We start from the raw sequence: 27,839 nt of genomic DNA, 5'->3' as shown, positions 1-27,839 counted from the left end.
TTTTGTAAAGTTGTAGGAGTGTGTTTTCCTCCACACCCCCCTTCCCCCTTCTTCTGTTCCACAGAAAGGCATGGGCCCCACATTGCTCAGGAAGAACAAAGCAGAGGTGAGAGGTAGATAAGAAAGGTGTTATGTTTGGCATGACTGGTTTAGGCTTAAGGTTGGGCCTAAATAGACAGTTAGGGTGAATTTTTTATATCCCTTGGGTGTAACTTGCTGTGTCTGCATCCATATGATACCATATAATTAAACAAGAGACTTAGTTTGTGAGATGCATTCCGTAAGAGTATCCTGCTTTTAATTTAGCTAAATTCATTTAAATCCAACAAACTCATTCTGGGCTTCGAGCCATGACATCAGACTAATTTCTGTGGGTATAAATTTGTATAAGATAAGGCCAGCTACTTCCAGGAGTCCTAAGTCTTTTTCAGAAAACAAATAAGTATAACTCTAATATGATGTGTTAAGTTTTGCGATCATGCAAGCAGGAGAAATGGCCTAGATGATTGGCTGGGGTCAGTGGTGGTAGGAGGAGTAGTCAAGGAAAGCTATACATGAAGAATATAGGAAATCATCACATGGAAAAAGAGATGAATCCATCAAGCAAAGGGCAGGGCAAGACCTTAGAGATGTGAAAACACTGGGTTTTGCTGATCTAAAAATGGTAGCTTGAAAGTGTTCCAAGTGTTTTATAAGATGACCATTTTATGGCACCTATGAGGCAGGTTCTATTATTATTTTCATTTTATAGATGAAGAAACCAACTTGCCCAGTAATATAGCAGGGAAGTGACAAGACTTGAACAAGGCAAACCACCTCCAAAGAAAGATATGATGGTTAGCCATTAAACTTGACTACTATTCTTTATACAGCCTCTCTAGGTTGCCTCTTCTCAACAAGGGCTAGCCATCAGAATCACGAGGGAGATTTCTACAAATGTACAGATCTTGGCACTTCCCCCAGGGGGACATTTCATGCCTCTTCTTGGTAAATGGCTCTACTATTCTGCTAGTTGCTCAACTTTGAGCTTCAGAATAGTTCATGACACCTCTTCTTTTTTTGTTTTCCACCTTCCGTTCATCTCCAGATTTTCTCAATTTTCCACTGAAAATTTATCTTAAATTCTCCCATTTGTGGGTCCACCTCCACTTTCAGCACCCAAATCCAAACTATCCAAACCAACTGTACTTTCATCTTCTCTTCTGTCCCCCGTCTAATCCATCCACTTCACAGCCACAGTGATTATATTATCCTCTGGCTCAAAGTCTTCCAGTGGCCCCAGGTTGCCCTAGGGATTCATTCCAAACCTTCATGATGGTTTACAGGGCTCTGCATGGCTGAGCCCATGCCTGTTCTCTCAGTTTATTTCCTATCGCCCTTCCTCTTGTCCAGCCACATGGATGTTCTCTTACTTCCTCCACTGCAACAAGCTCATTTTCTACCTCAGCGTCTTCCCACATGCTGCTGTTCCTTCTTTGAGAACTTTTATTTATTTATTAATTTGTTTTTAGAGAGAGAGCATGCAGGAGGGAGGGGCAGAGGGAGAGGGAGAAAGAGAATCTTAAGCAGGCTCCACGCCTAGTGCGGGGCCAAACATGGGGCTCCATCTCAGGATGCTGAGATCATGACCTGAGCCGAAATCAAGAGTTGGATGCTTAACTGACTGAGCCACCCAGGCGCCCTGAGAACTATTATTTTCATACCTGGCTCCTTCTCAGGTTTCAGACCTTCCCTGACCCTCTTTGACAAAATGTCCTTTCTGTCATTTTCTTTCAGGACAAGCTGTTCTTTCATAGCACCAGGTGATTACTTACTGAAATCAGTGTTACTAGCATAGGCTTAAAGGTCTATGAGGGTAGATATTGCACCTGCTGTATTCATCATTGTATACCTTCTACCTGGCCCAATGTCTGGACCAGAGCCGATGCACAATAGAGTTTTAATGAGTAGTGATGGACAAAATGGATTCAAAGCTGCGTGAGATTGGAAAAGAGGTCACTGCATTTAGCAAGAGGCCACTGGTAATGTTCACTTGGCTTCTTTCAGTTAAATGATGGGGAAGAAAACAAAGCTAGTGAATCCCGAAGTTGAATGAGGAAGCAGAAAGGAAATCAAGTTAATGTTATGTGGAGGAGATAATAATTACCATGTTCCAAACCTTGAACTTGGCACTAAGCATTTATTTAATCATTGCAGTATTTATTTATTTGGGGGGCTGGAGAGAGAGAGAGAGAACGAGCATGAAGGGGGTGGTGGGCAGAGAGAGAGGGAGAAGCAGACTCCCCGCTGAGCAGGGAGCCTGACATGGGGCTTGATCCCAGAACCCCAGGATCACAACCTGAGCTGAAGGCAATTGCTTAACTAACAGCCACCCGGGTGCCCCTCATTGCAGTAACCTTATGAGCTTCTATTATTTCCATGTTTGGGATAAGGTAAAAAAATCTCAGAAAGGTTAAGTAATATGCCCAAGGTCACATATCAAAACCAGGGCCAGGCCTAATTTCAGAGTCCATGCTCCTGACCAATAAACCAATGGCTCTTGAGTGTGCAGAAGAATCATGGCAATGGGTGGCCTATTAAAACCACTATCATCAAGAAATTGAAATTCTGCTACTATCAAGAGAATGAAATTAAGTAGATCTCAGTGAGAATCTAGGAACAAGCATTTTGAGTGATTTTAAGGCAGGTTGACCTGGAGATTCTGCTCTATGGAGCATCACTCCATGCTACGCTTCACGAGAGAGTAGATTTTAGGTCACTTGCAGCTTCTGATCTAAGTTCTAGGATCTCTAAGACTTCATTTCATCTGTAATTGATAAAAATGTTTTCTAGGGCCCCTGGGTGGCACAGTCCATTGAGCAACCAACTCTTGGTTTCAGCTCAGGTCCTGATCTCAGGGTTGTGAGATTGAGCCCCGCATCTCCGTGCTCAGCAGGGAGTCTGCTTGAGATTTGCTCTCCTTCCTCTGCCCCTCCCACTTGTGCTTTCTCTCAAAAATAAATAAATCCTTTTAAAAAAAAGTTTTCTCACAAGCTTTGGTGATTAAATGAGCTAGTAGGTGCACAATAAATGTTGGCCCTCTCTCAGACTTTTCTTTCAGGAACTTTCCCTAGATTAGGAATGGAAGAAATAGGCAGTAGTTTGAAGTTTTGCTAATTTCTGGGAAAGTTTTATTTTTCCCCCTGTTACCTCCATTTTATAGATAGAGAAATAGAGTCACAGAGTTAAGTAACTGGGCCCAAGGTCACAGCAGATAAATAGCAGCCTTCCTAACTTCTTTGTGATGCTGGTGAAGAAATTAGACTTGGAGAGAAGTCTATAGTAAATGCTTATTGAATTGAATTTAAAATCTAGCTATTCTTTCTATGGCTTTTCTCTTAAAACAGAATATAATCTTCCCTTTCTTCTTTATTCGTTGACTTTTGTCTTTCACTCTTTGTAAATATATGTCCGTGTGTTTTTATTATAAACATCAAATTCTGTTTAGGAGACCACATAGTATTGACATCAAATAAATATAGTGTGTCAGGTAATAGGTGGACCATAAGCACAGTTAAGGTGAATTGTGGTGTGGATGCTTAGAATTTGTTAATAGAAGCTCTAATAATTATAGAGCCTTCAAAGTAGCATGTGTGAGAAGAATGTGAAGCCTTTGCCCAGAAGGGTGGGATGACTTGCTTCTGGCTCCTTGCCTCACGCTGGGTGAGATCAGTAAGGACCCTGGTACCTTGTCTTGGGCCTTTCCCGCCCAAACCTCACCGATTCTATGCTTTGGCTTTTCTTCACTTTTTCTCTGGCTGTGCCTTTATCATGCAGAAGCCTGTGACTCCACTTCCCTCCTTCTGTGGCTTTGCTTTTGGAGCATGAACGCATACGCCAGAGTTGAAGCCTCTGCCTGCCCTTTAGGTCTGTCTGGCTTGCCTTAGATAAGAGTAAGAGTCCAGGATTTTTTTCATTTGATGTTTTGATCCCTTAGTTCTTATATCGGTGCTTTTCCTTTTAAGATTCACTTTGTCCTGACATGTTTCATATTTGGTCTTAGTGCCTGGGTTTTTAGATGCCCTTTATCTCAAAATCTGTTTGTATGGTGCACTAGAAATATGTATGTTCCTCTTGCTCTTTGTGCCATGAATAACCGTTAATCTGACTACCTGGGAATAGACTCCATTCTATTTTCCAAATTTACAGTAATTTAGTTTCTGAGTCAGGGTTCTCCAGAGAAACCGAACCAATAGGAAGTATAGATACAGAAATTAGATATAGACTCATTTTAAGAAATTGGATCATGTGACTGTGGAGGCTTTGTGAGTTGAAAATCTGGGGGGCAAGGTTGGCAAACTGGAGACTCAGGGAAAGATTGCAGTTTGGATGTAAAGGCAGCCTGCTGGCAAGCCAGAAAGAGCCAGTACTGCAGTGAAGTCTAAAGGGTAGTCTACTGGCAGAATTCCTTCCTGCCCAGGGGAGGTCAGCCTTTTGTTCTATCCAGGTCTTCAACTGATTGGATGAGGCCCACCTTCACTAGGAGGGCAGTCTGTTTTACTCAAAGTCTACTGATTTAAATGCAAGTCTCTTCCACACATCCTCATAAAAGCATCCAGAGTAATGTTTGACTAAATATTTGGGCACTGTGGCCAGCCAAGTCAATACATAAAATGAATCATCATGAGCTTACTGTTTTTCAAACCGGTTTCAACAGAACACTATTATATATGTTAATAGATTGGCATGAAAAATAAAGGAGTTCAACGGTTAAATATATTTGTGACATGTCACCTACTGTACCTCCCTCTTGGAGTGTCCTATTGCACATTCATCTCTTAAAGACTTTGAGAATTCCTGAGGTCAGGAACATTGCTTACTTTGTGCACTGTTGCCCAAGGAAGGCAGGATAGCCCTGACTCTGTGGTGCTTCCCTTGGCAGCTGCCACCTCCACCAACACATTGGGGGGGAAGTTGTTTCCCTAAAATTCCAAAACTTGAACCCTGGTTCTCAGACCTAAATTGCACAGAAATGTTTGTCTAAGTGCTAAAAATATGTGTTACCAACTAATCCAATGAAATAGGACCACCATTTTATGTTTGGCTGTCCATGGGCTTTCCAATAACTGCCAGGCAAATGCTTAACATGTCTGTGCTGTGGTGCGGTTGAGCTATCATGAGCAATGCTTGGTTATTCCAGTTCTGTTGTTTTCTCCTTTGATAGCACCTTCCCATTTTGTTTTCACTTCTCTGTCCCATGCCATTTCACCTCCCTCTTTTGACACTGCATGTTTCTTCCCTATGCCTCAGGGAGCTCTAACCCAAATGAGTTCTACCACAGAAAGAGCAAAGGTTTTATTGTTTTTATTAATGCGTGCTGTTTTCCTTCTATACTTGGTGGCAAAGTCTTTTACTCTGTGCTATGTGCCAGTAGTTGTCTTTCCCTAATTAAACTACCCACAGGCTGGAATTATATTATGCACATGAAGTGATAATAGATATTGTTAGTGATGTATAAATATATGCTTGTTGAGTTTGATGGGGTTTGTAGAATTAAACCAGCTGGGAGAATCTAGACTTTCCACCTCCTCAAACCATGGGCTCAGGTTAGATACATGGCTTTGACATAACTTACCTTGAAATGCTTTCTGGAGGAAGCTAGTTGCACGTGTTCTTCTCATTCCTTCCTTTCCCTTTATTTTAGGGAGATGTGGAGACGGCATTTCCTTGGTTTAGCATAGCCTCTTCCACCCCCCAATAATCTTTCCTGTTGAGATGGACACATATACACCTTTCCTCTGCCTGTCCAATGTGGTTGTCATGTACTGAACTCAAGGTGACTCCTCTGAATGCAGAGAACCTTGATGTTTGTCTCATGAAAGACCTTCCATCCCAGCTCTGTTCATTGACCTGGATGTTTCATTATGCATGAGGATAAGTCACCCAGCCCTGTGGTTCCTGATGGCTCCCATTTCTACACCATAGCAACCCACTCCTGTGATCAACCCTACTTTGTAAACCACCTGGAACTCTTCTGTCTCAGAAATTTAAAATCTTTCTCACTTATTATAGATTGTTTTTCTTGTACTAATTTTTCTTTTAAGAATGTAGATACTCCTAAGTGTTTTAAAACCTCAGCTGTTCTCAAAGGATCACTATTGTTCTTTCATTCTCCCTAATTCCAACCTCCTCCAGGATAGGTGAAGAAAGAACCATTGAAGACTTACAGTGGAGACATTGGAATGAAAATCCTCTGTGCGGTGGAAACCATTATTGATAGCAGTCTAGGAAGACCAGGCTCATGCCTTCCATTGCCTTCTCTTGCTCTGCCCCATTTTTGTCCCCAGGCTAGGAAGGGGTGGTATGGGTGCATGCTGTTTAGAGGCCTGAGGGTTGTAAGTAATAGATAAATAGAAGGGGTGAAGAGATCCTTTGGGGAGCTGGTTTGGGCCAGATCTAGGGCTGGTGCTGGCTGGTGCCAGGGCTAAGACAGAGCAGGGCTCCCCGACACCAGAGCCTGAGAGTACGACACTGAAAGGAAGAAGCAAGAGGCTTGTGGCTTATTAGTTTTTTGGATCAGGGCTTTCAGGGAGAGCTAGAAGCAAAGTATGTTTCCTTTTGGGTCATTCTATATAGTTCACCAGGGTTGAACCAAAGGCAAGGATTCAAGACTGACGCCTGGCTCTAGAATCAAGAGTATGCTACTTTGGGAGATTCTGGAGACAACCTAGCATGGTGGTTACGGTGTGGACTCTGGAGCCAGATAGTCCTATGTGACCTTGGGCAAAGATCTTTACCTCTCCTGGCCTCAGTTTCCTCCTTTGTAAAATGGAAATACAAATAGTAATGAGTAGGGTATCATTAAGATATGTCAAGTGCCTTGGCCATTGTTGCTTTGCATTCTTTTTGTTCTCTTATGGTGGTGATGCATCCAAAGAAGGCAGGTGATAAATACTTGCTAAATGAGTCAAGCAGTGTTATTTGATTGAGAAGACTGACATAGACACAGAAAAATGTATGTGTGTGTGTGTTTGTTTGTGTTTAAAACAAGCATTGACCTTCAACATCTAACGTTTCCAAAGATATCAATTGCTCTCACACCTTTAGTGGTCATGCAAACTACTTAGGGTCCCAGGTAGAGGTAATTGCCAGGGGGACATGACCAGAGTTGAAGCTCAAAACCTCGTATATCAGGTACTCCCAGGATAGTCACTGTTGCAAGGGTCGGAAAAGAGAAGTTGGGGAAATCTGGATAAGTCTCAAGCTTTCCCCGAGAGATAAGTAGGTGGCAGTGGTTTCAACCCTTGGAGATTAGGAAATGGAAGCCATGGAGGTATGGGGCAATGCTATCAAAATCCACCACTCCAGGAGGATCAGCAAAAGGGCCTCACACAAGGCAAAGCATTTGTAAATCCATCTGTCCATCCTGGTAGGAGGCTGATACCCGCTTTCCCTGTTACTTCAAAAATATTACGTCTTTAATTAATGTGACTTAAGACATTTGTCATGAAGAGTAAAACCAATTAGAAAGAAATAAAAAGCAAAACAACCTGGAAACCACAATCTAGCGACTGGGGCTCAGGAGGCAGAAAAGAAATGTCAGAGTAGGATGTGCTACATTTCCACACTACACTGCTGACAGCAGGAGGCTGGCTTTTTTTTTTCCTTCTTCTTCTGATAAGTGAACACCCCCACATAAAGGAACATCAGACCTTTCCAAACTCAAAACAGATTGCTAGTTCTAACATTCCAGAGTAGCTGAAGGAGGCCTGTGACCCAAACAGGAAACAGGAAAGCAACAGCTCACTCTTGCATTGGAATCTGGTGTATAATCCTTGTCTATTAATCAAAACATCTCCTCTCCTGCCTTATAGACTGAGCAGGGGTGTGGCCAGCAGGGCAGAGATGAGTCTTGACTCCCACAAAGTTGAGCCACCTCTGATCCTCTCACTTCAGCCCATGGTACTGGTAGTGGAGGGAACCACAGCCAGTGGGTATCAGCTTGCTGTGGTCTGACCATCCTTTTGACACCAGCAGTCCTGAGTTCAGTCTGTTTTCCTCTCCACTTGAGTCTGTCTGCTCCTTAAGTGGGAAGTAAATAATAGAGACCATTATTGAAGAAAATCAAGGTTCTAATGCTACCAGTCCACTGCAGACAAAAAATATAAGGGCTGACATTTGGGACTTGTTGACTAGGGGGAATGTCATCTCAAGATCTATCCCATGATGCCTCTTTAATTCCACACCTTGAAATATGGGGTCTGTGGTGAAGCAGCTCCCCCTGCATTTTCAGGTTACTGGGGAGGAGTTACAGGGTATATGTAGCAGTGAGAAATGACAACCTTAGTTTCTGAGAGAGACCACAAGAGAAAGACTACATTTATAGTGGTGGTTAGACACTTTAAATTCTTAGTAACCAATTGTCAAATAATTGAACCACAACCCACATTTTGATTAAACTAGGTCAAATTTAAGTTTGTGTTGCTTGACTTTTGGTGAAATGGGCTGATGTGGCAAAGAACCACCACAGAAATGCTGCTCAAGTGAGCACACAGTGAGACTATGTATTTATTGTAAATGTGCTTCTAGTCATAACAGTTTCTGTTGTTACTGTACTTCAGGAAGCAAGTAAATGAACTGGGTTGCTATCACCTGGAAACTCTAAGGCTCCAAAGGCTATTCCCAAACCGATTGAGCTGCTTAACCTTCCTTTGCCTCAATTTCTTCATCTAAAAATGTGGGCATGATACTAAGAGCCTACCTCCCAGGGATGGTATAAAGATTAAATGAGGTAATACATTTAACGCTTGACAGAGAACCAGGCACATAGTAAGAACCTAAATAAACAGTAGCTATTATCTGAGCCTAGGAAACTGTTACCATCCCCACTTTGCAGAGGTGGAAGGGAAGCTGAAATGCTCCAGTAATTTCCCAAGGACACCAGGGTAATAAATGAAACGATGCCATGAGGCTTGGCACATGGATGGTACTCCAAGTGTCCTTCCTACCTTTTCCCTAATATGTGGTCCAGCCAAGGTAAGCACTCAGAAGCAGGGAAACCTACAGAAGTGAGAACATTGACTACCATATTGTGAAATGAAGCACATGGGATGGAGGGCACTGGTTCCGATAGGTTTATCAGGTCAGCAAGAGTTCATCAAACTATAACAAGGCCTAAGAGGTAAACTTGGGTAGAACCAAGGCAATCAGATGGAGGGGGGTGTGTTCCGAGAAGCTTATTGGAGAGGACAGCACAAAAAGTGTGTGAGTGTGCCAAGGGGGTACAGGAAGTAGGATTTGAAATCAGGTAAGTTGGAATATGATAGAGAAACCAAGAAGATGAGGCATGCAGGGCCATATTTTGCTTTTAGTTATTTTGATTAAGGTTATATTCTTCAGATTGGAATCTGAAGACCAGAAGACCATGGATATATTCTTGGGGCTTAGTGAAAATTAATTTTCTATAAAAGAAGTCTGTGTATAACTCAACTTTGAGAAATGCTGAACAAGGGCTGTTCTCTGCTTTTGGTAACTGCATTGGTTAGACAGCATCCTCACAGTAATCCAGACTTCAGAACCACTCTGTAAATTAATCCTTTCAATTATACAGAATTCAGCTTATCAGTGATAGTGTTACTTGCTTCAGATGATAAACAGTACATAGCTCAGGTCCACTTCTGGACCTGAGTGTTCATGGAGTTCCTTAGGTATGGTGGTACACATTTATATGTGCCAGAAGTTAAACCTAAAAATATTTCAAACAACCTGAATCTAAATATGTGATAACCAGATTATTATGTATCTCAGCTCTAGAGCTACACTACCAACATTTTCAATTCCATAATATTTTAAGGTTGCTTTCATTTTATTTTTAAATTAGAGTAATTTTTATCTCTGTGAGCTTCAATTATTCTAATGTTGAAACACTTAATCCTTAGTTCAAACCACATCACATATTGCTTCCATAGTGTATCTCTACACATTGGATAGAATGATGATAAAACCCTAGGGATTGGGCAAGCCCCGGACGGACAAAGACTGGATCTCTCAATGACTGCAGGGAAGATGCTTGCTAATGTGAACACTTGCCCAGGAACTTTTACAAGAGCAAGAAATGAACTTCTATTGTGTGAAGATTCTACCTTTTAAAACCTTCTCAATCCAATAATTCGGTTGGAATAATATATTCTGATTCTGTACATTTGATTTCTTAGCTCAAATAATAGGACATCTTGCTTCTTTGTCTTCCCAAACCAACAATACAGTTAGAATGAAATATTTATAACTATTGATAACAATAAATGCCAATCATTATTTTAATGAGTTTAAACATATTATCTCATTTCAATCTCCTAAGAATCTTAAGCTGTAGGATTTTCAAATCCTCATTTAAAAGGTGAAAACCTGATAAGATTAAGGCACAGAGAAGGGAGATATTTTGCCTAAGATCAGACAACTGTCAAGGGGCTAAGTTTGGAAACTAGATTTTTTTTTTTTTTAAGAGAGCAAGAAGGTGTGCAAGGGTGAAGGGTGGGTCAGAGGGAGAGTGAGAATCCTAAGCAGACACCCCGGTGAGCATGGAGCCTGACAAGGGACTCGATCTCAGGACCCTGAGTTCATGACCTGAGCCAAAATCGAGTCTGACATTTAACTGACTGAGCCACCCAAGCGCCCCTGGAAACTAGATTATTTTGACTCAAGAGTTATATTTTCTCCTGTAAATTTTCAATCATGTACTAGCTGCACATCCAAATTGCATGTGTACTTATGGCAGAGACTGCTTCCTGTACACTGAAATCCACTTCCTCCTGGCATAAGACCACACTGTATTTTCCTTTCTCCTTTGCAGTTAGGTATGGCCATGTGACTGAGTTGTCCTTAATAGAATGAGAGCAAAGGGAAAATTCATGCTACTTTCAGTCTGGTCCATTACAACTTCTCACATGGGCTCCCTCGTGCTCTCTGTCCTTCTGTCAGGTGGAAGCAAATGACAATGAAACCATAGGGTAGGGAGGATCCTACAAGGTGGAAAGAGTCTTGGTTACTGAATGATTGCATGGAGAGGAATTTCCCTACCAATCTCACTTTAAACCATTTTGTGAGCAAGAAATTAATTTCAGTTGTGTTAATCTGCTTACATTTTTGATATTTTCTTTAAAATTCAATGCATTAGACCCAGGGAATTCATGTATCTTCTCATGATTAGGATTCCAGGTCATCTATTTCCTTCCTTCCTTCCTTCCTTCCTTCCTTCCTTCCTTCCTTCCTTCCTTCCTTCCTTCCTACCTTCCTTCCTTCCTTCCTTCCTTCCTTCCTTCCTTCCTTCCTTCCATCCAGCCATCTATCCATCTACCTACCAACCTACTAACCTACCTACCTTTCTACCTACCATAGCTAAATAGCTTTCCCCAAAGTAATTTCCTTCAATTTTCTTGTATAGATATGGAATATTTACATTGTACAATTCCTTGGAAATAACACACAGCAATTATAACACAAGAATTTAATGGCTGCCCACGTGTTTTAGTGATTACTTTGGAACTGTGACTGATCCCCAAATCTTAAGGGAGCATAAAGAGTTCCAGATATGGTAAGGCCTCCCCCAGCTATTTTTGTAGTTTAAGATTGAGACCATGTTTTCTTATATTACTTTATCCTTTATTTATTTTTTTTTCTGACTGAAATTGACTATGGAAACACAACACAGTGATAAATTTGATCTTTTTATCAGATGCCTTGAACATTTATAATAGGATGATACTCTTATTTGTTAAGGGGGGTATATGAAGAAAGCCTTTGATATATCTAGATCCATTGATAATTACTAGAAAAACATCATATGAAGATAGCTAATGTTTTATAGTGTGCTTACTGCATGGCAGGTACCCTTATAGGGACTTGGCATAAATTAAGTCCTTTAATCCTCAGAATGATCCTATGAGGTTAAGCCCTACCTTTATCCTTCTTTCATAATGAGGACATCAAGGCATGGAAGCATGAAGAAAGATGCCCAAATTGCATAGCAAGTAGGTGGTAGTGTTGGGATATGAACCCATGTAGCCTTTAACCATAACCACATTGCCTATTTTAATAGGTAAGTATTAATTCTATTGTGATTTTCCTTACCATTCTATAGGTATATTAGTTTTCTATTGCTTCATAACAAATTACCAGAGATTTTGGAACTTAAAATAATATATACTTATTATCTCAGTTTCCATGGGTCAGGTGTCCAGACTTGGCTTAGCTGGGTCTTTGCTTAGGGCATCACAATACCTGTAGTCAAGGTATTGGCCAGGTCAGGGGTCTCATCTGAGATTCAAATTCCTCTTTCCAGCTCACATAATTGTTGGCAGAATTCATTTCCTTGTAGTTGTAGAACTTACTATGGCAGCTTGCTTCTTCAAAACCAGGAAGAGAATCTCTTTGTGACCTCCTTGAAATCCAAAATCCTTTTAAAGAGCTTCCAACTGATTAAGTCAGGTTCACTCAGGATAATCTCCTTTTGGATGAATTTGTCAACTAATTTGGGATCTAATTACATCTGCAAAATCCTTTCACTCTTGCCATATAATGTAACCTAATCAAAGTTGTAACAGAATCATGCATGTAACACTAGGGGCATAGATCATGGGGGTCATTTTAGAATTCTGACTACCACAATGGCACAATGTCTGATCCCTTCTTCTTTGGGTGAAGGAGATGGATAAGTAATACCATCATACAGTGAGATGATATCTCCATTAGAACTGACTCATCAACTTCAGCTTATAAAAATATCAGGGGTTTGTTAAAAGTTTAATACATAAAATTTTCCTTCTTTAACCCCCTTCTAGAAGAACTCTTTTCACGCTGAAAGAAGGTTGATAATATACATAAATAACTTTTTTGAATTTATTATAAGTTTACCTTGACTAGTTCTCCAGGACATTTCTTAAAACCACCTAGTTACTTTTGTACTACGATCACCCATTGGATAAAAATGAAACTGCTTAGTGTGGCACACTAAGATCTCTCATACACTCACCAAACATACAGTGTTGCCTTCATCTCTTCTCACTCCCTTCTCCTCCCATCATTCTACTCCAAGTCCCTTTCATGCCTCTGGATCTTCACACATGATATGCCTATATATGCTCAGTTTTATCTGGAGTACCTTTTATATCTCATTCCCACCCCATCCCCTACCACCAGTCTGCTGGTAAATTCTCTGGTTCTTCAAGACTTGGCTCAGATGTTATTTTTTTGTGTGTGAAACTTTCCCCAATTTCCAAGCTGAAAGATAAGAGTAAACGCTGCAGAAAAAGGATCTGAGTTCTAGCTTCAGCTGGAGGGTAGAAATGGGGGATAATACTGATCTGAACCCCTTCTGAAGGGTTCTTTCTCATTCTGGATTTAAATATGTTGTAGAAAGAAATACTTCAGAAGAAAATAAAATGAATTTAGGAAATCAAAGCTAAACTAAAAATATACATGTGTACTCCTAACATGTTCTATCACTAAAGAGGTTGAGATATAAAATGTCAAATGTGCTCTGTAATGTCTGGGACTTCATTCTTTTCTAACTCTCCACTAAAAGGAACCCAAGCTCTTTGAAGACTAGGTGGACCTTTTACTCTTGTCTGAATGCAGAGTGGCTTTAAAAATACCTGGAGTAATGCTGACAACAGAGTCAGCTTTGAGGGATTTCCACTATCCAGCTCAAAACCATTTCAGTATAAAAAATTATTTATAAACAAGTTGAGTTCTTGATTCCATGAATCCATAATGATAATCAAAATGGGAAAAGATGAAGTTCACAAAAGACATTGTGATGTGAAAGAAGATTGAACATAATAGATATGCTTAATTTTTATTAATTTTAAGGGAATGGTTGTGTTGGCATATGTGAGTGTTCTGTTTCTTTTATTGGATATATGGTCCTTTATTAAACATAAATATATACTTTTCCTGTATGTGGGCAAGGTAAAGAGAATTATGAGTAATCCCAGGAGTTCTGAAAAAGTAAGAAGTATACCAAGAATAAGAAAGATTGTGACCAGCAGTGTAGGAATACATGTGTAGAAATTGAGGGTTGAAAGAAGATAGATTCACCATATTAATCAGAGTAAACACAATCTCTCATCTTCTAGGAAACAAAACCTCTTGGATGATTGGACTAATTATCAAGAGATGCTAACAAGGGGTCATAAGTTGATCATAATGCTAACAAATCATTCCAAAAGTATTTATAATAATGAAAGGACAACAGTGTGTTTTGCTGGCCAAGTAAACCTTTAAGAACATATCATTTCAGAAAAACATGACAGATTGCCAGAAACTGGAACAGTGTAAAAGATGTAAAAAAAAAAAAAAAAAAGAAAAGAAAAGAAAGAAAGATGTGGTCTTGAAAAGACCCACTGACATTGTAAATACCCTGTGATGCTAGAAAGAGGAGGGGGGCAGACAGGGAAGGCAAAAATGGCCACTGGATAAAGTCTGAATCACTCTGGAAATTTCAACAAAGCCCCAGGTCTTTTGTTTTTTTTTAAGATTTTTATTTATTTATTTGACAGAGAGAGAGACAGCGAGAGAGGGAACACAAGCAGGGGGAGTAGGTGAGGGAGAAGCAGGCTTCCTGCTGAGCGGGGAGCCTGATGCGGGGCTTGATCTCAGGGTCTCTGGGATCATATCCTGAGCCAAAGGCAGACGCTTAACAACTGATCCACCCAGGCGCCCTGCCCCAGGTCTTGATTAAGGATTAATTGATCATAACCTGCAAACTGCAGCATTTGGTGTTCTGAGATAATATTTCTTTCTCTGTTGGTTAAAGGTTACTTTAACACTGGAAGGTATAAGTTAATTGAGAAATATGAATAAGTGAGTCAATAATCTTTAATATGCTAAGTGAGGGTAAAACAATAACTACTTTAATCATTGTAATAATTTGTGTTCCACTTTTTCTATTAATCTACTTGTCTGCTCCTAATGTACAATATTATTTACTTATATATATGTATACCTTAAGTATATTGCTTATCTGCCTCCTTTTTTCTCATCCTTTTCCCTTCTTGTCAAATATGAGAGCAAGGGTCATAGTCTGCTTTTTAAACTGCTGTATTGATGGATGATTGTATTTAATGTATACAACTTGATGTATTTGGAGGTAAATATACACCTGTGAAACCATTACCACAATCAGTGCCATAAACTCCTACATCATCTCCAAAAGTTTCCTCCTGCCTCCTTTGTTTTGTTGTGGGTTTTTGGGTCAGTTTTGACCGCTGATGCATCCAAGAACCCAGCACAATACTTGTCACATAGTAGATGCTCACAAAATATTTATTGAGTGAACAATTCTCTTAAAGGTTCTTGTAAGTTGTGTTTTTAAGGTTTTTGAATCATTTAAGAAAAGTCAACTCACTAGACTTGTAACTATATTGAAATTTTAATCAGTGTCTTCTGTTTGAGCCTAACACAGATTGAAGGACATTTCCAAAGAGAGGGAGGGTATGAGTAGAAAATGGTTCTGTGTGTGTGTGTGTGTGTGTGACATGCTGTCTTATGGCTAATCTGGCAGGTAGAATTGTGTACTAGCATAGACTTCTTGAGAGGGCAAACCCTCTATGAAATATAGATCTATAACATTCCACTTCCTAGAGTTTTTATCCACAAGGATATCAAGAGTGAGATAGAGCTCTTCATCCCTGGAGGGTGGGTCCAGGTTTATTTTCTCCATTTTTTTGGCTGAGGAAACTGAAGCTTATATACAAGTTAGGTGTGACAGAGAGAATATTTTTGGAATCTCTCCAGATGCATCTTTCTTGGTGGGTGAACTAGATTCTCTCTCTGCAACCTGTCCACTGCTATGACTTTAGAAAAAAAGACAAAATACCACCTCAGAAAGGATATAAAAAGAGAGGGTATGCAAAGAGGATATAAAAATAAGTTCCTTACAGGTAATGGGATATTTTTCCTTCCATGCTGTGGACTGCTGAGGAAGAAAGGAAGGAGAATCAGAGATGCAGTTTTTTCAGTATATGTATCCTGCTTAGAAAGTTCAAAGAAGAGTCCAATTTTTCCCCTATCACTGCCTGAAACTCTGGAGGAAAGAGCCTTTCAGACATGTGAAGTGATGGAATAATTGTGGCCTTGGCAAGTGGCTATATGGATGAGACAGAACTTTGACTTCTAGGGGTCTCTTAGGCTTCAATGAGTGGATGTGTTGGCGCTTAGAAGACCAGAGAATTCGCAGAGGCCTGAGGATGCACAAATTGCTGCAGTGTGAGAAGACACATCAGAGGCAAATGGTCAGGACTAGAGTATGTGCCAGCATAATGTTCCAGTGGCCAGTGTGGACCCAGTGACACATCAGCTGGGAGGGGACCAAACCATTCACTGGGGATCAAGAGCGCTGTCATGCCTTGATCTTGCTGCCATGTGATCATATCAGCCCCATTCTCCCTATCTTTGGAAAGAGCAAAGGAAGAGAGGAAAGATTTAACATTTATCCAAAAGAAAATCATCATAGAAGAGTCCATTTAAAAGAGAAGAGACAATAATTCCTATTATTGGCAAGTTTAAAAGAGTGTTTTCCATCCCCTGGTACCCAGTTAGGTGGATGTTTATGAGGAAGAGTAAATCTATGATAGAAAATAAAGAAAGCTGCATATTCTTCATATATCTAGGTAGTATTTGATGTTTCCACCCCTGCTACCTGGGGGACATATTGAAGCCTACCCAGGTGTGAGGGTGTAACCTCAATCTCAACCTGGATCCTTAGGGTGAGGTTCTATCCAGTATACCCTAACATTCTATTCTTGGATGTCAGCAAAATCTGGCTGCCCTACAAACAGTTGCTACATATAAACTAACTTAGCCTTGGATATTCCCCAAAACAGTATAATTCATGAGCACACAAATGAGTGACTGGGGATGGGAAAGTGAACTCTGTTAAGCTTATGGTATGGTCTCTTTCTCTCTGTCATGTCCAATATGGACTCATAGAGGTTAGTCAGATGCTCAAAGCAAAAGAATAGTATCAATTTCCATGGGCTTCACCCTGAGCAGGGCCTGGGCGGGGGGGCAAAATGTGATGAAGGCAGGTTTGCTTTTAAAACCCACTCAACTTCATTAAAGAAGAATTTGGTTCTCAAAGGTATCGCAGCAGTAAGAACAGTCAGAATTGGCAGATTCAAAAGATGATTTTCGTCTATCAGAGCTAGGGCTCAACACTCACATCTAAAGAGGAACACTAAATCTTATAATAAAAGACTGATCAAAAAGCTGAAGGTGATAAAGGTGAAGGTGAAAAAATGAAAAAGAAACATTGCAATTATCTCAAACATGTTAGAATAATATAAAACATTCCAGATGATGACAACCATCCTTCTTGATATATCACAAATACACAGTTTTTGGCTAAATTAGCCAAGAAAATTAGCTCTCTAGTTTGCTTTTACCTGTTTAGAGAGATTTGGAAGCATCGTGGGAGAAAAATGTGGTGCACTGGTATTTCAGCTGTACAAATGCAGTATTAGTCATGACCATCCTCAAACTAACATGGACTGTTTTAGATATAGAAATATCCTACTGATTCCAACTAACATGCACAGTTTCCCTCAAAATTGCTCATCTGTGAAATGAGCATGAGAGATTTTTATGCAATGTGGAGGAAGTGACCTCAGTATAATGACTGAGTGAGGTGCCATTTCATGCAGGGACCAGTTGGATTCAAGTCCACGCCTAAGATCACCTGCCCATTCAGACTGTTTCAGCACAACTATTAGCAGAATTGAAATAAGTTTTAAACCATTAAAATCAATAATTCATCACTTTTTCCATGTACGTGCCAATCAAAGAAAAAAAGGGGGGGTTGGGGCTTAGGTGAGAAAGGAAATAGAAATAAGAAAGGGGGAAATGGGAGAATGATGGTAGGAGGAACAGGGAAATTTAAATTGTTTTTACTCCCAAGTAATTTCTAACTTCAAGATCAAAATACCATATATTTGTAAGGAGATCTCATCAACCCAACATCAGTAGAATGAGCACTCATTTTGATTCATGGGGCTGGCCGGATGCTCGTGCATATGCACTCTCTCTGCATGCCCTCTGTGACCCACGATGTGCACCTACTGGTCACAGTGAGGGGGTGGACCTGATTTACAGAGATGTTCACTGATCCATATGCAAATTGAACTCAAAGACCTTTTGGCTTCATTGATTCTGGACTAGCTCATCCCTCATTTTCTAGATTCCATTGCATTAGCCAGCCAATATTTTTCTTAAACATCACCAGGAGAGGAAACATCACAATTCGTTACTGCCAACCTTTTGCAATATTGAATGGAGTGTTTAACCTAAATCAGTAATGTAATTAATAAATGAATGTAGGTGAGCACTTTTGAGAACAAGGTTGAGGATTATATTCTTATAAAAAAAAGTGAGTTTTTCACTCCTAACCTCTTCCTGTCCTCATCTGCACATATGTTACTTGTCTTCTGAATGAGTTTATTTCTGGACGTGGCTAACTACAGATTTCAAACCATTAAATCAGAGAATCTCAGAAGCAAGTGGACTTTGTTGGCCGTATTTCTTAATGTCATATGCCCTCTGGTGGTAAAATCAGGGGACTTGCTGTGGTTTTATTTGAGTTCTCCAAAGCAAAACATTTCATTAAAATGAAATTTAAAAAGCATTCATCCTAATTAGCTGCTTGTTGTAAATAAATATATTTTAAGAAACTAAAGCACGCTTCAACGTAAGCTGAGACTAAGAATGTGAAAAAAGCACAGAGTAGTGAAGGGTCTTATAGTTGACAAAACTGTCCTCACCCTTTTGGAGCAGCAGGGATTCCAGGCCTTTTTCCTGTTCTCCAGTTCTTCACCTTCCTTTCTGAAATAGAGAAGAAAACTTCATAATTGCACATGAGTACTTGTCACATGTGCGCCAACACTTCTTTACTGCTAAATTACAGCTGATAACTTGGACAGAAAAGGAACTCCCTGACATCTGTTGCCTAGAACAATATATACATAAAATTAGACTGTAAGACAATCAATGACCATTGGGTACAATCACTAGGAGTTTATCCATAGAAAAATTATATCATTACTTAGATCATATCCTCTGAAAATATGAGTAATACTTGGAAAATTAAAATAATGAGTCAGAGAGAGGGAACATACTGATCTGTGGGAGAATTTATGTAAAAAAATATCTTTCCAGGGTCACCTGGGTGGCTCAGTTGGTTAAGCGTCTACCTTCGGCTCAGCTCATGATCCCAGGGTCCTGGGATGAGCCCCGTATCGGGCTCCCTGCTCAGCAGAGAGCTTGCTTCTCCCTCTCCCCCCCCCAGCTTTAAAATATATCTTTAAAATATATATGTATTTTAAAAGAAAATCTTTAAAATATATATGTATATCTTTCCATGTATATTTTTTAGCTTTTCATAAAGCAAATGTTTAACATTTTTATTTTGAGTGAAAATATCCTTTTATTTTGAGAGGGTGTCAGGTTATTCCTTTAAAAACAAAATTTTATATAACCATAGATGGCAGGATTTTATTTTATTTATTTATTTTTTTTACAAACTTTATTTTACGTCAACCTTTTCCATTTCTATTTCCATTTTGTTTGCCTTTGTGGAAGAGCAGCTTAAGACCACTCAGTGGTTGTTCCTACCCATTCCGTGGCCTGAGCAGTGGGAGCTGCAGACCAGTCTTCAGTGGCCAGCTGGGCGCTCCAGTCTTCAGTAGGGAACTGCTGAATAGGCACCGAGGGCACCTGCATGCCTTCCGACCAGTCTGCGACTTCAGGCTGAGTAGCAGTGAACTCAGGAGCTGGAGCCGTCCATTCACCCTGAAATTCCTCCTTGGTCACAGCCTTTTCAGCAGCGGCCTGCTCTTCCTTTTCAATCTCTTCAGGATCTCTGTAGAAGTAGAGATCAGGCATGACCATCCATGGGTGTTCTCGGGAAATGGTGCCACGCATGCGCAGAACTTCCCTGGCCAGCATCCGCCACATCAGACCCACTGAGTGAGCTCCCTTTTTAGGACCTTATAGCAGGATTCATCAAGTTGCTTTGAAAATCGAAAAGGCCCAGTAACGTGTGAGGCCCAAGCAGTTAAGAAATATGGAGAAAAGAAAATACCATTTAAAAAAGGATTTCTCCTTAAAGCTGACACATTTGAATTATACTTGTAGCAAGAATTACTATCAAACTCCACTCATTGGGCCAGAGATCTTTGTGGTCTTGCCCCTCGTGTAGCACACCACCTACACTTGTGAGTTCATCAGCCAGCCAGCGGCCTCAACTCCAAGCTCTAACAATGTGCAGGATGGCAGGATTTTAAAATGCTTTTTTTTCTTTAGTATTTTTTTTAATTTTTATCTTGAAATAGTTTCAGATTAATAAGAATTTGCAACAGTGGTACAAAATATAGTATAAAATTTCCATATACCTTTTATTCAACTTCCCTAAATATTAATATTTTACTTAAATACAGTACAATTTTCAAAATCAGGAAATTAACATTAATACTATACTATTAACTAATCTACATACATTATTCAACTTTTGCCAATTATCCCATAAATGCCCATTTTATGGTCCAGGATCTAGATTATGATTAAATCAATAATGATTAAATTCATATTATACATATAAATGCCACAGAAGTGACATTGTAATTTTCTCAATTCATTGTATTTGGAGTCTATGATGTTGATGTAGCTTATTTCTGGTGATGTTAATTTTGATCACTTGGTTAAGGTAGTGTCTAATGGATTTCTGTACTATAAAGGGACTATTTTTCCCTTTGTATTTAATTAGTATCTTATAAAGAGATACTTTAAAGCTATGTAAATACCCTGTACCTTATCCTATGTTAACCCACTAATTTTCAAATGAATTTTTTTATTTCCATCATTTTTTGACATTTATTAATTAAAATTTTGTAAAGAAGAGAGGTTTTCTTTTTTTTCACATATATATATATACACACATATATATATATAGAGAGAGAGAGAGAAAGAAAGAGAGACATAGATATTTATTTTATTCTGTATGTTCTAATCCTTTACTATCATTTATTTTGTTCTTCAAATTGACCCAGATTTGACCATTGGGAGTCTCTTCAAGTTGATTTCTGTGTCCTTTCAACATTGCCCATTATTTTTTTGAGCACATCTTTTTCCTGCACCACAAGATGTTTCAGGCTAATTTTATACTTCCCCTGCTCCAACCCTGGGGTCATTTTTCCAAGGATAACCCTAAAAATTAAAATAGTTACTTACGGTTATACTTTTTCTTATTTGTAACTCCTTTCTCTGACAGTAAGAAATCTGCTTTTCATTATTCAAAGTTTATTTACTTGTTTGCACAGTCCTAAAAGATACATGAACTAGTTTCAAAATAACTAACTCATGCCCCTTTGGGGGGTGGAGGAAGTGAGTAACTAGTATACAATGGTTGTGTACATTTCCTTTTGTCTTTAGTCTTAAGACCACATAGTCAAAATACTGTTTTCAAACTTATTTAGGTTTACTCTTTTCTTCCCCAACCCCTTCAGGGTAGTGTAGTTTGTAATAGAGTTAGACTCATTTGTTATTATTTGTATGAATTTTGGGTTCTTCTCTCATCCTCTTTGATTTGAATCACTTATTTGTATTTTTGGTGGATGAAATATTATCATGGTTTCTAAGATTCAGAACTGTACAAAGAATTATACTCAAAGAACTGTTTCTTACCCTGTTGCCATCATCCCTTCCACCTCATGCCCCTCCCTCTTATTTCTATAAGTAAGTAATCTTTAGTTTCAGGTTATCTTTTTGGGGGGAGGCAGAAATGAGTAGATACATGTATATTTTATTTCTCTTTCTTTTATAAAAGATGGCACATAATAGGTACTCCTTTGCACTTGTCTTATTTCTACTTAATGTATCCTGGAAAACAGTCCATCTTAGTTCATAGAAATCCTCTTGTAGTTTTTTCTTCCTACAGCTGTGTAGATGTATGTAACTTATTTAACCACTCTCTTATATTTAGACATTTGCATTGTTTCCAATATTTGCAACAGTGAACAATGCTGTGATTAATAACCCATGCAAATATATTTTTGTATTATTGAAGGGGTATCTTCTGGATAAATTCTTAAAAGTGGACTTGCTATGGATAAAAAAACAAGACCTGTCTATATGCTGCCTACAAGAGAATCATTTGAGACCTAAAGACACATGCAGATTAAAAGTGAAGGGATAAGAAAACATTTATTATGTAAATGGCAGTGAAAAGAAAGCCAGGGTAACAATACATATGTTGGACAAAATAGACTCTAAAATAAACAAAACAGAGGATCATAGAGGAAGAGAGGGAAAAAATAAAACAAAATGAAACCAGAGAGGGAGACAAACCATAAGAGACTCTTAATCATAGGAAACAAACCAAGGGTTGCTCAGGGTTGAGGGGAGTGGAGGCATGAGGTAACTGGGTGATAGACATTAAGGAGGGCATGTGATATAATGAGCACTGGGTATTATATAAGGCTGATGGATCACAGACGTGTACCTCTGAAACCAATAATATATGTTAATTTAAAAAAATAGACTCCAAAACAAAGACTGTAACAAGAGACAAAGAAAGACACTATATAATCATAAAGGGAACAATCCAACAAAAAGGTATAACAATTATAAATATGTATGTGCCCATTATGGAAGCACCCAAATACATAAAGCAGCTAATAACAAGCATAAAATATTTGATACTAATACAATAATAGTAGGGTACTTTAACACCCCACTTAACATCAGTGGAGAGATCATCCTAACAGAAAATCAACAAAGAAACAGTGGCTTTCAATGGCACATTGGGCCAGATGACTCTAACAGATATATTCAGAATAGTCCATCCTAAAACAGTAGAATACACATTCTCTTCAAGTGCACATGGAACATTCTCCAGAATAGATTACATATTAGGCCACAACACAACTCTCAACAAATTCAAAAAGACTGAAGTCATACCATGCATCTTTTTCAACCACAGTAGTATGAAACTAGAAATCAATCACAAGAAAAAATCTGGAAAGAACACAAATACATGGAGGTTAAATAACATGCTACTAAACAATGAAAGAGTTGACCAAGAAATCAAAGAGGAAGTAAAAAAGTACATGAAGACAAATGAAAATGAAAACACAATGACCTAAAATCTTAGGGATGCAGCAAAAGCTGTTCTAAGAGGGAAGTTTATAGCAATATAGGCCTACCTTAAGAAACAAAAAAATAATCTCAAATAACCTACCCTTATACCTAAAGGAGCTAGGAAAAGAAGAACAAACAAAATCCAAAATGAGCAGAAGGAAGGAAATAATAACAGAACAGAACAGAAATAAATAGTATAGAAACTATAAATAAATAAATAAATAAATAAATAAATAAATAAATAAAAAAAAATAGAACAGATCAATGAAACCAGGAGCTGGTTCTTTGAGAAGATCAACAAAATTGATAAACATTTAGTCAGACTCATGAGAGAGAGCGAGAACTCCAAATCAGAAATGAAAGAGGAGAAATAACTGACACCAGAGAAATACAAAGGATTATAAGAGAATGCTATGAAAGGGCACCTGGGTGGCTCAGATGGTTAGGCGTCTGCCTTCAGCTCGGGTCATGATCCCAGGGTCCTGGGATCGAGTCCCGCATTGGGCTCCCTGCTCCTTGGGAGCCTGCTTCTCCCTCTGCTTCTCTCTCTCTCTCTCTGTCTCTCATGAATAAATAAATAAAATCTTTAAAAAAAAAAAAAAAGAGAATACTATGAAAAATTATATGCCAAAACAAATTGGATAACCTAGAACAGATGGAAACATATAACCTCCCAAAACTGAATCAGGAAGAAATAGAACATTTGAACAGACTAATTACCAGCAATGAAATTAAATTAGTAATAAAAAAAAAACTCCCAACAAATAAAAATCCACTACCAGATGGCTTCACAGGTAAATTCTACCAAACATATAAAGAAGAGTTAATGTCTATTCTCAAACTATTCCAAAAAATAGAAGAAGAAAGATAGTTTCCACATTAATTCCATAAGAACAACATTACCCTGATACCAAAACCAGATAAAGACACTACCAAAAATGAGAACCAAAGGCCAATATCTCTGATTTACATAGATGCAAATATCCTCAACAAAATAGTAGGAAACTGAATCCAACAATACATTTTAAAAAATCATTCACCATGATCAAGTGGGATTTATTCCTAGGATGCAAGAGTGGTTCAGTATTCGCAAATCAATCAACATGATACATCACATCAACAGGACAAAGGATAAAAACCTTACGATTATCTCAGTAGATGCAGAAAAAGCATTTGACAAAGTGCAACATCCATCCATGATAAAAACCCTCAACGCAATAGTTTTAAAGGGAACATACTTTAATATAACAAAGGTCATATATGAAAAATCCACAGTGCACATCATAATGGGAAAAACTAAGAGCTTTCCCCCTAAGGTCTAGAACAAGACAAGGATATCCACTCACCACCTTTATTCAACATAGTATTGGAAGTCCTAGACACAGCAATCAGACACAAAACGAAATTAAAGGCATCCAAATTGGTAAGGAAAAAGTACAACTGACTATTTGCAGATGACATGATACTATATATAGAAAACTCTGGAAACTCCACCAAAAAACTTCTAGAACTGATAAATGAATTCAGTAAAGTCACAGGATATAAAATCAATATACAGAAATCTGCTGTATTTCTATACACAAATGATGAAGCAGCAGAAAGATAAATATGTGTTTTATTAATCTAAATAAATTCAACCTTAAAACAAAACAAAAAAGCCCATTTACAGTTGCACCAAAAATAATAAAATACTTAGGAATAAACTTAACCAGAAAGTACAGAAAGATCTGTACTCTGGAAACTATAAAACATTGATGAAAGAAGTTGAAGATGACACAAAGAAGTGGAAAGACATTCTTTGCTCATGGATTAGAAGAACAAATATTATTAAAGTGTCCGTAATACTCAAAGCAATCTACAGATTTAATGCAATCCTTATCAAAATGCCAACAGTATTTCTCACAGAACTAGAACAAATAATCCTAAAATTTATACGGAACCACAAAAGACTCCAAATAGCCAAAGCAATTTTGAAAACAAAAACAAAACTGGAGGTATCACAATCCCAGATTTCAAGATATGCTACAAAGCTGAGTAATCAAAACAGTAAGTAAGGTACTGGCACAAAAATAGGACACATAGATCAATGGAACAGAATGGAGAGCCCAGAAATAAATCCATGATTATATAGTCAATTAATCTTCAACAAAGGAGGCAAGAAAATGCAATGGGAAGAAGCCAGTTTGTCTCTTCAACAAATGTGTGGGAAAATTGGACAGCCACATGCAAAGAATGAAACTGGACCACTTTCTTATACCGTATGAAAAAAGAAATTCGAAATGAACTAAGGACCTCTATGTGAGACTTGAAACCATAAAAATCCTAGAAGAGAGGATAGGCAGTAATTTCGCTGACTTCAGCTATAGGAACATTTTTCTAGATATGTCTCCTGAGGCAAGGGAAACAAAAGCAAAAACAAACTATTGGGACTACCTCTAAAAGCTTCTGCACAGCAAAGAAAACAATCAACAAAACTAAAAGACAGCCTACTAAATGGGAGAAGTTATTTGTAAATGACACACCCAATAAAGGGTTAGTATTCAAAATATATAAAGAACTTATGGGGGCGCCTGGGTGGCTCAGTCGTTAAGCGCCTGCCTTCGGCTCAGGTCATGATCCCAGTGTTCTGGGATCGAGCCCCGCATCGGGCTCCCCACTCGGCGGGAAGCCTGCCTCTCCCCCCTCCACTCCCCCTGCCTGTGCTCCTCTCTCACTGTGTCTCTCTCTGTCAAATAAATAAATAAAATCTTTAAAAAAAAAAAATAAAGAACTTATGAAAGTCAACACTGAAAAAACAAATCAATGAAAAAAATGAGCAGAAGACATTAACAGACATTTGTCCAAAGAAGACAATACAGATGACACATGAAAAGATGCTCAACACCACTAATCATCAGGGAAATACAAATCAAAACCACAATAAGGTATCACCTCACACCTGTCAGAATGGCTAAAATAAAAAACATAAGAAACAACAAGTGTTGGCGAAAATACGGAGAAAAAGGAACCCTTGTGCACTCTTGGTGGGAATGCAAACTGGTGCAGCCACTATGCAAAACAGTATGGAGTTTCCTCAAAAACTTAAGAATAGAACTACCCTATGATCCAGTAATTCCACTACTGAGTATTTACCCAAAGAATACAAGAACACTAATCAAAAAGATATATGCAGCTCTATGTTTATTATAGCATTATAATATGCTATGTTTATTATGTTTATTATAGCCAAATTATGGAAGCAGCCTAAGTGTCTACCAATAAATGAATGGATAAAGAAGGTGTGGTATATATACATACAATGGAATATTACTCAGCCATAAAAATGAATGAAATCTTCCATTTGCAACAACACGTATGGATCTAGAGAGTATAATGCTAAATGAAATAAATCAGAGAAAGACAAATACCATATGATTTCATTCATATGTGGAATTTCAGAAACAAAGAAAAAAAGAGATGAACCAAAACCAGACTCTTTAGAGAAGAAACTGATGGCCAACAGAGGAGAGCGGGGGTGGGGGGGAATGGGGGGAATAGATGATAAGAATTAAGGGTACACTTAACATGATGAGCGCTGAGTAATGTATAGAATTGTTGAATCACTATATTGTACACCTCCAATAATATAATATTGTATGTTAACTATACTGGAATTAAATAAAAAAGTGGGCTTGCTGAGTCAAAGGGTAAATGTAGATGTAACTTCTTAGGTATTGCCAAATTTCCCTCCCAAAAACTTGTACTAGTTTGCATTCCTACCAGTAATGTATGAGAGTGCCTGTTTCTCTACAGAATGTGTTGTCATATTTTTAAATTGTTGCCAATCTGATAATTATATACCAGTATTGTTTTAATGTGTATTTCTCTAATTATGAATGAGGTTAAATACCTTTTCCTATATGCAGAGGTCATTTTTATAAGTTGTTTGTGAATTGCCTCCTCTTGCCTTTTCTCCATTTTAATGAGTTTTTAAAGATTCTTTTCCCCTCAGTTTTTAAGTTCATTATATATTAGCAATATTAGTATTCTATCTATAGTTAGAGCTATGTTGTAAACACTTTTTCAAAGTTTCTTATCTTTGACTTTATTTATGATTTTTTTGTCATACAGGTAAATTTTTATTTTTATATAGCCGGTTTTCAATATTTAAAAAATTGCCTCTGGGTTTGCGTCCTAGTTAGGAAATCTTTTCTTACACCAAGGTTGAGAAGGAATTTACCTATTCACCTGTGTTTTCTTCTAGTAAATAACAATTTTTTTTTTTTTTTTACATTTAGATCCCTGTTACATTTGGAGTTTATGCTCATGTATGGTGTGTGAAGTGTGGATCTAATTTTATTTTATTCCAAATGGCTATCCTGCTGTCTCAGAACAATCTATTAAAGTTACAGTATTTTTCCTAGTAATTTGTGATGCCGCCTTTACCGTATACTCAATTTCCATATGTACCTGGGTCCATGTCTGGGTTTTCTTATCTATTCTCTTTGTTGGTCTGTTCATGCACCAGTACCACACCATTTTAATTACAAAGACTACATAGCATATTTTATGTTGATAAGAGCTATTCCTTCTTCCCAGTCTTTCCTTTTCAGTGTATTCTTGGATTTTCTTGCATGTTTGTCTTTTCACATGATTTTTAAAAAATTTTTTATTATGTTAATCACCATACATCATTA

The 27,839-nt window shown here is 38.3% G+C and overlaps 1 protein-coding gene, 2 long non-coding RNA genes and 1 pseudogene across 6 annotated transcripts in view; 1 reads left to right on the top strand and 3 right to left on the bottom strand.

The window, feature by feature from the left end:
• Positions 1–27,839, top strand: part of LOC145721835 (uncharacterized) — a 112,857-nt gene that overhangs the window by 76,490 nt on the left and 8,528 nt on the right. The window lies entirely within an intron of this gene.
• LOC115937496 (uncharacterized) overlaps positions 1–27,839 on the bottom strand; it is a 59,451-nt gene that overhangs the window by 24,350 nt on the left and 7,262 nt on the right. For 3 of the 4 annotated variants that reach the window (XR_014145761.1, XR_014145760.1, XR_014145762.1), the window contains exons 2-3: positions 26,723–26,778; positions 18,792–18,848 (exon numbers count right to left, since the gene is read on the bottom strand). This is a non-coding gene — a long non-coding RNA (uncharacterized LOC115937496). Of the gene's footprint in view, positions 1–6,997; positions 8,062–18,791; positions 18,849–26,722; positions 26,779–27,839 lie in introns of those variants that run through there. The other variant, XR_014145763.1, reaches the window with a different exon arrangement.
• On the bottom strand, positions 19,520–21,892 carry LOC145721437 (uncharacterized). The gene is made up of 2 exons (XR_014145112.1): positions 21,256–21,892; positions 19,520–20,039 (listed from the first exon to the last, which is right to left on the bottom strand). It is a non-coding gene; the product is annotated as an uncharacterized LOC145721437 (long non-coding RNA).
• Positions 20,156–20,297, bottom strand: LOC115937497 (small nucleolar RNA SNORA62/SNORA6 family; annotated as a pseudogene).

This window comes from Leptonychotes weddellii, chromosome 5 (assembly GCF_054177405.1).
Source record: "Leptonychotes weddellii isolate Sample4059 chromosome 5, ASM5417740v2, whole genome shotgun sequence".
In the NCBI taxonomy this organism is placed as follows: domain Eukaryota; kingdom Metazoa; phylum Chordata; class Mammalia; order Carnivora; family Phocidae; genus Leptonychotes; species Leptonychotes weddellii.
This window is presented reverse-complemented; position numbering and strand designations above follow the sequence as displayed.